We start from the raw sequence: 9810 nt of genomic DNA on the forward strand, positions 1-9810 counted from the left end.
ACTCTCCCATTACAGCCTGTCCTGCGCCAGCCGCGGTGCGTCCATTGGGGCGTAGGGGCGTAGCCCCACCAGCCCTGCTGCTTGGACCCGCGTTAAATAATTAAAATATAATGTTTTAAACTTTTACCATTTGCCAAATTACCATTTACTGCGCACATTATTCCGGCGGCGCCGGGCAGCACCCGACTTTATCGGGAGTGTGCAGGGGGGCGGGCTGGCTGGTGTGGTGATTGATTTGAAGCCGGATGATTGACAGGTCTACAAAACGTTTTTTTTCCCCTTTCCCCGCATGTATGCTTCGGGCAGCAACTTGCCCGAGCATGCGCAACCAGGCCGGCCTAATTAGCTAGTAGGGGGGGGGGGGGGCAGGACCTGCTGGCGGCAGCGCTGGCAGCAAAAGGGCGACAGGGCGAGCAGTCACTGTGCCCTCCAAGCCAATCCTGCGCCAGGATTGGCCGGTCACCGCGCAGCATGAGCAGGGGCAATCCTGATTGGATGCCGAGCTTGACGTAAGGTAAGCGTGCCGCTTGGATCCGGTAACGGTCGGGTTCACTTCGTGCGCGTCGCCTGAGCCTCGTGGTCGTCGTGACTCGTGGACTGGACGGTGGCTGAGGACTGAGGACACACAGGTAGGATCGGTTGGGGAAACATGGGGAAATGCTGGGCCGGCTGAAAAGCTTCGGAGTTTTGTGATTGTTTCTTGAAAACACGTCATTGAATCTGTGTGTTTCCAGGTACAGTGTTGGGAAGTATGTCCGCAAAACGTTTAGTTGGCCATCACTAAATCTGAAGGAAAAGACTAAAGTTTAGTCTTTTCCTTCAGATTTAGTGATGGCCAACTTTTAACGTTTTGCGGACATACTTAAAGTACCCCGTTTTTCTTATTACGTCGGACGTCCGTCCGTAATCTCTCTGAATCATCTCACCCAGGCGACCTGGAAACAAAGCTGGGATGTAGTTTACCAACTGATGATGAGACAATACCCAGCATTTACAAAAAACAATATCATAATTCGAACACAAAGTGACAAAGGCTCGGTGCAGCATGTCAAAGTGCTTGAAAAGCGGCCTGCTGCAGCACTTGGCACTCTGAATCCATGTCCAGTCGGTGAAACAAATATCCTGGGTTTTCTGGGGGTTATGATTTCTTTTCAATTGCGCATAATGCCTGGCAAGGCTGCCAGTGCGAGCTGCCAAGCGCTCCCTGTCAATTACTACATTTTCACAGTTCAGACTTAAACAAAGCTCGCCCCAGTCAATAACGGAGACAAGCATACCTGCCAAAATACATGCCCCAGTCACAATGCCTCAATGATTCGGTAATTGCTATTCTGCCATAAATCAAGGGGTTTGTATTGACAGCCACGATTTACTGTTTCCTAATGAGGGATGAGAGCGGGGTAGGGGAGTCGTGCTAGTTTCATAGCACTGCAGTCGCTTGCACCGAGCAGGGCTGTTTAACCGAGGCTCATTTCTTCAACACAATGTTTTCTTCTACTGCAATTTTTGATCTGGCGTTCATCTAGTAAAACATGTGAACACAAGCAGGCACAATTGCTTTGGTATTGGTAATGTTGATGGAGGTAATGGTAGTGTAACACTGCTAATGGTGATGGTAGTATTGGTGGTAGAAATAGCAGTGGTGCTAATGTGTTGTAGTAATAGTAGCGGTAGGGGTAATGATGGTGCTCTTGTTAGTGACAATGAGCTGGTGGTGTGGTAGTCGAAATGGTTGTGGTAATGGTGGTAGTGGTATTGGAAGATTGCTCTATATAATTTGTTTTAGTGTGCCGTGTACGAATGTTTCATTTTTTGATTTGTTTACTGGTGGAAATGGTGGTTGTAGTTGTAATAGTAATGAAAATGGTGATGCGGCGGTAATGGGGGTGATGGTAATATGAGAACGCGCTAACCTTGCAATCAGATCCAACGGGTGCTTTCACACTTATCTGAATCCGTTACCAACCCCAATCATGTACTGGCTATACATTGGCTATACGATGACAATATGTTGGTCAAATGTAGACCTGTGGAAATGAGAATTAGAAAAGAGAGACAAACAGACACATTGGATATCGTCACTTTGCCTGGTTGCACCACTGGGCATTGTCTGCACCAGCCGCGGTCCGAAATTCGGGCATATTTAAAAACATGCAAGGGTGTTTCACAGCTTCCAACGTTACAGATGGCGGCAATGTGTGACAGTTTCACAATTTCAGTGTGATTAATTAATTATGAGTGACATTTCTACGGCTAAGAGTGGCACTTTCTCGTGAGCAGAATCAATGAACTCTAGTCCCCTGCCAGTATTAGAAAAATCACCCAGAGCCATTGCACAGTCCCGATGTCATCCGACACTCAGCCTAGCCACCCTCTGCGACAGATCACCCAGTGATTAGTAAGGCTTCGTTCCACTGCCCACTTACCAACTGACTATGCTGGTAAATACTGCAGGAGAGCTCATTTAATCTGATTCAAATGAAATCTGTGAATTTCCCAGTGCGTTGCGAGCCTGCCTTTATTGTTTTGTGAATTGTAAAGGGTATTGTTATTAATGCTTATTGCTGACAGCTCGCTCTGTCATTTTGATTGACAGTCAACTTTATGAGTGGCTTTGTGAGCTCATGAAGAGAATCCAGATCTTGTGACTACTGTTTTTGAGAGTAGATGTATTTAAATGTCACGGATATTCTCTGGGGTCTGTGAATGTTTTGTGATATCCATTCCTCAGAGTTCATGGGTCTGGTTCACTGTCAGGTGTCAAAAGAAGCCCCCATAGTATCTGGAGAAGGCACTACATTTGGAAGATGATTTGCTGGTGAAAGCATTGAGAAGAAGAGTGGGAAGCATGGAGTCTAAGAAGCAGGGTTCGGTGATAGCAAGACGATGGATTGGGTTTTCATTTGTGAGTTTGTCTCTATTGCAACATTTTTGATGGTCGTTCTTGCATTAAGCAGGGCTCTGGCTAAAGTGGATGCAGTAGAAGGGGGCGTGTCTTCTTTAGGGTCTAGAAAGCTGTGGGGAATTAAAGCCACTGTGCTTGGGCATTTATGTTGGGGCCAGCTGTGAGTGCCCAGGGCGTAAAGGGTAGTGTCATTAGAATACAGCAGGATCAGGGTTGCTTAGACAGATGAATGCTGAAGGCCCACCAATTAAATCATGAACAGTGGCATAGCATGTGTTAAATTGGCCCTACAGCAAACAAGTACATCTGCACCACCTTACCTCTGTTCTAGTAGTAAAGATAGTCATAATTGTTGTGCAGTGGGACCTTCATACCCCTGGGCCATGGTTCCACTGCACCCACTCCACTGTTGACATCTATGCTCCTGATCATGACATATCGCAGCATTTGCAAGAGTGTGTCTGAGAAGAAGGATGTTAGATGTGGAGGCTGGAATTGATAAACTTGGGGTTTGGAGACTAGACATTGGGATTGGCTTGCTACAACTGGGAGGATTAGGAGGACTGTGCATTGAGCAAGGAAAACCACGAGATTAGACTATTAGACTGCTGAGTTGTTACAATGGTAGAATGGAACTGTGGGACTCTGTGGTGATGTACTCATCTACCTACATTTCACATTCAGAGGTTTGTGGAATGTGGTAGAATGAAGGAGGGTTGGAGGTTCTCTCTGTGATAGTTGTGGAGAAGAGCTAACAAAGGCTGAGGCCAGTAAACAGATCTCTTGTGGTATTTTGTGTGTGGTGTATTTTTTCATATCACACTACTACAATCAGGCGTACATGATTCCTGAGAGTTTAAAAGCGACCCCGGGCTGTTTGCGTTTAACCATTTGCAAACCATGAGCCGTCACAACTCGATGTTTTGCACTTCACCACAGAGGCACTTTACCAACATTTCCATTTGTAATGGTACATGCAGCCGTAGAAAGCGAATACCAAACATGTCCTTGGTGGCCGGGCCTGAGCAGGGGCCAGTTTACCTTGAGGTGAGAGGTCATTCATTGACACGCCTATTGGAAACTCTCTGCAGTCCAAGCTAGAGGTGCAGGCCTGGGGCGACCATTTACGACAGAGAACTTTCATCCACCAGGACTGACAAGTCCCCAGGCGGACTTAGTCATCGAAAACCTCTGTGCAATCTTGTGGCCAGACCTGTGTGGCAGCCTCGGAGGCTGGACACTGTCTCGGCAGGTCCGAGCTGGAGCTGGGGAGAAGTGCACGTGACTGACTGAGTGCTGGAATGTTGAATCTTGTTGCTATAGGGAGGGGAGGGACCATTACACTCAGTAGGTGCTGCTGCCCAAGCTCTTTAAGGGGTTATTGGGGTGTCCTCATTTTTTTTATATCTCCCTTCTCATATCCGGTACTCACACCACTCGCATCAGTCGTGTCACGCATACCACTGGCATATCTTACACCACAGCTCCCACACAGCTCTCATCAGTCACAACAACAGCACCGATCACTCCAGTATCATTACTCTCATAAATTATATCACTCAAATTACACACATAGTTCACAACGCTCACTTATTTCACATCACTCACAGTACTCACAACATTCACACCCCTCACATGCATCAATGACATCATCACATCCCGCACTCCATTGACATCGCTCACGGTGCTCATATCAGTCACGGAAGGCACATCCCAGACATCAGGCTCACTGTCCACATCACTCACTGCTGTCAGAACACACATCACTCACTTCAACTGCACTACGTTAGATGTCCCAGACTCTACACCCTTCTGTGTTGGAGCCTCCCTGGATCTGCATTCTCTTTCAGTGTCCAATTGCCTGCTTTGTTACTGATTCTGGTGGAACACTTTTGATGTATGGGAAAAAGTGGTGTAAAAAACAAGACACCAATCAAAATGTGCCTATTTCCCATTGACACTGAGAACACAGCTTTTCAGAAGCACAAAGACTAGGGTTGCCCTGTCTGTTTCCTATGTGTGTTTGTTTGCTCTACTAACTAGATTGGGTCTCTCCCCATTATCCCTAGCCACTTTTCTAGAGTAGTGATGAGGTCACAGAACAGACCGTCCTGCAGAGTTATGACACCCGCTGCAAAGGTTAAATATTTGGTACCTAGGGGTCAGACTCAGACTTGCCTCTTCAGGGACCTTACAATGAGAATGATGTCTGGACCTCAGAGGATGCAGGTTTTTGCACTCAATTCATTCCTTCTAATCTGGTAACTGTTTCTAGGGCAGTGATGGGACCTCTTTCCCTGGCAGTCACTTTCTCCTTATTTTCAAAGCCTCCAATAGATTCATCTGATGTCTAGGAAAAAATTGGAGCGTTATGTTTTTTCCCCACAGTCTTTGTTTCATTACCCTACTGTTTCAAACATAAATTGTTATCTTTTCATTTTCAGCACCTGACAACCTGAAACATTACCGCATTTTGGGGCAATTTTCCAGCAAACAACAAGAGGACCCCAACCTCCTTTGCTGCTCTCTCACCCGACCCCGGCTACAACCCAGCAAACACCAGTGTTAAAGGTAAGGCAACTGATGCTATATATTTTTTTACATCGTAGTTAGAGCATGTATGTCATGTGGTCACTCTCAAGGCCCTCAAGCAGTGTCTTTCAGTGCCTCCAGCAACCACTATGGCACAGAGAGGCAGGAGGCAGTACGGCTCTATTTTTAGCAGTCATTTGAGATGTATTAGGATAATGCACAAGATATATGTATAATGTATTTATACTGAAATTTGATATTATTGCACTGCACCTTATACGTTGTACTTTGATTATTGACAGGTTTCTTTAATATATATATATATATATATATATATATATATATATATATATATATATATATATATATATATATATATTGGTAAGGCCAGCAACACCCGACACCCCATCATGAATACAGTACAAGAGCTGATTACAAAGTCATTCCAGTCACGGCCACTTGAACAAAAACTGAAGTTAAAAGAATTGGGACCTCATCAGCCTGAAATAAACCTCCAGCAAACTACCCAGGACAGAGGAAAAATGTCAAAACGTACATTCTCAAATGCCTGGTACACAAAAACTGATTGGCTTACAGGGTGCCCTATAAGAAATTCTCTGTTCTGCTTCCCCTGCTTGCTGTTTGGCGGTGACTTTTCTTGGACACGGCAAGGAATGGTTGACCTGAAGCACATCGCTGAAAAAATACAGAAGCATGCGCTCACAAGAAATCATCTGGAAAACCTGACAAGACTGGGAATTTTTGGGGGAAGACGCACCAATTGAGCAGCAGATAAATGATGCGTATCGCAAATCCATTCAAAAACACAATGAAGCTGTTGATAAGAACAGACAAAATCTATCCAAGATCATTGATTGCATTCGTTTCTGTGGTGCTTTCGAACTGGCATTGCGAGGCCATGACGAATCGGAAACTTCCTCAAAACCCGGGATCTTCCGAGGCCTAGTGGATTTAATGTCAACCATAGACCAGGATTTGGAAAGACATTTAACACATGCTACAGTCTTTAAGGGCACCTCTAATACAATACAAAATGAACTCCTTGACTGTATGCTCGAAATTATAAGAAGCCATATTGTGCAAGAGTTGCGAAACACAGACTTTGTGGCTATTCAGGCTGATGACACCACTGATGTGTCCACTCAAACACAGTGACAGAAACATTGTGGAAAGATTTTATGGCTTCACGCATTTAAGTGACTCTAGTGCAGCAACCATCACTGAAGCAATACTGTGTCAACTGGACTTAATTTTCCCGGACCTGCCTCAAAAACAAAAACTTATCGCACAAAGCTATGACGGTGCATCCGTAATGAGTGGGAGCCTTAGTGGAGTTCAGAAGAGAATTCGAGATGTGTACCCTAATGCTCATTTTGTGGACTGTTACGCCCACCAACTCAATCTTATTATGCAACAGGCGGTATCAAAGATCAGAGAGACACGAGTTTTCTTTCAGGATATCGGAGGCATAGCAGCATTCTTCACACGTTCCCCCAAAAGAACAGAAGCCCTTCATGAGATTGTGGACAAAAGCGTACCAAGGGGATCCTCAACTCGTTGGAACTTTCACATTCGTACAGTCAACTTAATCTTTGAGCAGAGGGAGGGCCTTGAGAAATGTTTTGTCGCCATAGCATCCAGAGCAGACTTTGATCACACAAGTCAGAATGAAGCCCATGGCTTTATTAGAACACTACAAGACAAAGAGTTTCAGTTCTTACTGTTTTTATTTCATGACATGATTCCTGTTGATGTGTTATACGATCAGTTGCAAAGAAAAGACCTAGATACTGTCTCTGTGAAAGCCAATACATCTGCATTTGTACAACAGATTATGAAAGTGAGAGATGGGGTTGAAGATTTAGAGAGCAAACTGCCGGAGCATTCTGTTTTTGCAAACCGCAGACAAAACATCACCTCTCTGGTTCGAATTGGAAAGGAGATATGTGACATTGTAATTGTGCAGGCGAAAGAACGTTTTTCGTTCACAAAACATTTGGTGAGTGCGACGTTATTGCAAAGTAAAGAGTTTGCACAATATGATGAATCCTTCCCTGAGCGTGCTCTGAATCAGGCTGTGGAAGCATATCCTATGCTCAAAAAAGAGCAGCTGAGAACTGAGTTAACTGTACTCTACGGAATGCCTGTGTACCGGAAGGCCACAAGCGCCTTGACTTTGCTGAGTTTAATTCATAAACTGCATATGGAAAACTCACTTACAGAGACAGTGACTTTACTAAAAATTGTGATTACGACTCCGATGACAACAGTAGAAGCTGAACGATGTTTTTCAGCCTTAAAGCGCATAAAGACATTCCTCAGGAACACCATGCTAGAGGAAAGACTAAATGCTTTGGCGATGCTATCTGTAGAGAGCAAGCTAGTCCAAAAGATACCGGACTTCAACATGAAAGTAATTGACAAGTTTGCTACACTGAAAGACAGACGTGCGGATTTCATCTACAAAAAGTGAATGCTGCTACTTGTTTGAATACAAAAAATTCTGATTGAGGTAAGAAATGCATTGTTATCTCTGTTTTTAAAAGTTTTGTAGTGTTTGTTCTATTTGGAGACTACACAGATTTGCTCACCTTTGTTCACTGGCCGGACCTGTCTCCCGGAGGGTGATTGATTCGTTGCTTGTGTTGCCTATCAAACCTTTCCCCTTGGCAAATTGCGAAAACCTTTATACCATTTATATTTGGGGTACTTGCGTGGACCTATGTGAAGTGTGTGTACAAAGTTCAGCTCAACCAGAATCACGGTAACAGCGCATTGCGCTGCCTCTTTTATATTCAGTATATTGTAAGACTGTTTTTCTTCCCCCGCCTTTCCTTGTTTTGTTTCCCTGTTTTCCCCTTGCTTGCCATTCGTTACTCTAGAGTCTAATATTCAGTATGTTGTAAGACTGTTTTTCTTCCCCCGCCTTTCCTTGTTTTGTTTCCCTCTTTTCCCCTTGCTTGCCATTCGTTACTCTAGAGTCTAATATTCAGTATGTTGTAAGACTGTTTTTCTTCCCCCGCCTTTCCTTGTTTTGTTTCCCTGTTTTCCCCTTGCGTGCCATTCATTACTCTAGAGTCTAATAGAGTCGGAAGGCCGTAGGGGAAGACTGTGGACTTTTCTTCAAGTTCCTGACGCTCCTGCGGAACGAGCCTGGCAACCATTACATTGCTGTGCAACTTCTTCTACTCTTAGAGCTGAGATTTCCATGAGTCTTATAGTCTGAATTCAGCACCTGAGCATAATAGGACAGAATGTATGAAGCTCTGTGGTAATACTGAATAAGCAGCTACCTATGTTATGCCATCTATTAATGTAATAACTGCACTTTCACAATTGCTTTATTAACCTTCCTGCTTTCTCAAATTTGCTTGAAAATGCACGATTTTTCTTCTTTTTTTTCCAAATTTTCTTGTGGGGGGGGTAACCCCCCCAAACCCCCCTTTTGGGGTTCGGGCTCGCTCGCTGCGCTCGCTCGCTACGGTGCTGTATGATAATTCGTTTGCGCCCCACCACTTTAAAATCTCACCCACCGCCCCTGTCCTGCGCCCAACCATCACACAAGCTTTTGCATATGGATCTTCAATGCCACTCCAACTGGTGGTGGTTTTCACCACAAATGTTCCATACATGCCAAGATATATGTCACCAAAAGGGTTTTGGGAATGCTTCTGAGCTTTCACAAGGTGGAGCGACTTAACTTGATGTCTTTTGCTCGCAGAATGCATTTGGTGAGTGTGGACAATTTGCTAAATGAGTTCTTGCCACTGTTCCAAGGCATTGGTTGTCTAAAAGACCATCTCATACACCTCCACATAGATGGATTAATTCAGCAGGTTGCACTGAGACATCGCCAGGTGGCCTCACATCTGCTCCCAAAGGTTGAAAATGAGCTGCCAAAACTCCAACAGGAGTACATCATTGAAAAAGTGGAGGTTCCTAAGCCCTGGGTGTACCCGATTGTAGTCGCCCAAAAGCCCTACCAACCCGGTGGAGTCAGAATTTGTGTTGACATGCGACTACCCAACATGGCTATTTGGTGTGAACGACGCCTGACGCCCACCGTAGGTGATATCGTGGCAGGAGTGAATGGTTCAACATGGCTCTCAAAAATGGATCTCTGAGAAGGATACTATCAGCTGTTGCTGGCTCTGGAGAGCAGAGCCATCACTACTTTCTCCATACGTGTGTCTAAGGAGATACAAACCCTTCAGTTTCGGGGTGTCAAGTGCAGCTGAAGTTTTTCAGGATACTATCAGGGGAATGTTGGCTGGCCTTGAAGCGGTCATCAATGTCAGTGATGATATTATAGTGTATACCCCAACTATCACATGATATCATGAAAGGCTGAA

This window comes from Triturus cristatus, chromosome 7 (genome assembly GCF_964204655.1).
Source record: "Triturus cristatus chromosome 7, aTriCri1.1, whole genome shotgun sequence".
NCBI classification, from domain to species: Eukaryota; Metazoa; Chordata; class Amphibia; order Caudata; family Salamandridae; genus Triturus; species Triturus cristatus.